The sequence below is a fragment of the Phacochoerus africanus genome, chromosome 2, assembly GCF_016906955.1.
Source record: "Phacochoerus africanus isolate WHEZ1 chromosome 2, ROS_Pafr_v1, whole genome shotgun sequence".
In the NCBI taxonomy this organism is placed as follows: Eukaryota; Metazoa; Chordata; class Mammalia; order Artiodactyla; family Suidae; genus Phacochoerus; species Phacochoerus africanus.
Window position 1 is genome coordinate 249813630 of NC_062545.1, and position 1110 is coordinate 249814739.

Genomic DNA, 1110 nt, shown 5'->3' on the forward strand with positions numbered 1-1110 from the left:
ATCTCTGGTTAAGCCAGAAACGTCAACAGTTGTTCAACACACTGCATTCCATTTCTTACTACATACAAATGTAGGCAACCAGGAATAATAAGCACCTAGAGACAAATGCCCCATTTAGATCAGTGTGTACGCTACTGCCTTGCCCCCTTAATTAAACATGGTCTTTTGATCATTACCTAGGACCCTTCATGGCATAGATAACCTTGAAATAAAGGTGGTCTTCCCTTCTCTGTATCTCTGATGCAATATCAGATGGTGTATCTGACAGCTTGGGACCAAATGATTTTCAAACAAAAGTTAATCTTCAAGGTCTGTGGTGAGGGGCTTCTTTTGGTGTCTTGTCTTATCAAATCAGGATCACAATAAAATCACGGCCCCCGTCTTACCTAGGTGATTGTGTATGACCTTTGTATTCACTGGTTCAGGCTGAAGTCAGGTTCCTCTGTTGATATTTCTGCCTGATTAATGGAAGTCCTCTCTTCTCAGCTAGGATGCTCTACATACTTCAGTGTGTGGCATGCAGACCAAATCATGATGCCTGAAGGTGTTGAGCTCTCCAATAAGTCTTCTGGATTTTACTTCCAAAATTCCTGCCTCCCTTGATGAACCTATTTTTCATAAACTCAGAATAACTTAAGCAACCTTTCTTGCTTGGGATTTCCCTTAATGTTTCACACAGAGACAAAGCCTTGAAGTCAGTCAGGGAATGAGAAATTTTTCTTCTTGAATGCCCTCAATTCCTTGGAGAATTATGGGAAATGTGCCAATAATGTCCAGTGGTCAGTCAATTTTTCCAGTAACCTGAATGGCTCACAGTGGCAGAAACCAGGTCCTTAAGAAGTATTACACCACCTCCTTGTGATAAACAAACAGAAGCTTCTCAGAGAAGTTTTGCAAACCTAACACTCACCAGCATCAGCCTCATAGTCAGGGTAATATTGAAGAATCATCTTGATTTTTGAACCACTGAAAAACAGACTTTTAAAAACACGTCTAGTGTTCGCTTCTGCGGAACATATAATAAAATTGGAATGATACAGAGAAGATTAGCATGGCCCCTGCACAAGGATGACATTCAAATTTGTGAAGCATTCCATATTTTTAATACCA

General features: G+C 40.3%; 1 non-coding gene across 1 annotated transcript; it reads left to right on the forward strand.

Moving 5' to 3' along the window:
- Positions 1–998: 998 nt before the first annotated feature.
- LOC125121814 (U6 spliceosomal RNA) lies at positions 999–1103 on the forward strand. The gene has a single exon (XR_007133665.1). It is a non-coding gene; the product is annotated as a U6 spliceosomal RNA (small nuclear RNA).
- The last annotated feature ends 7 nt before the right edge of the window (positions 1104–1110 follow it).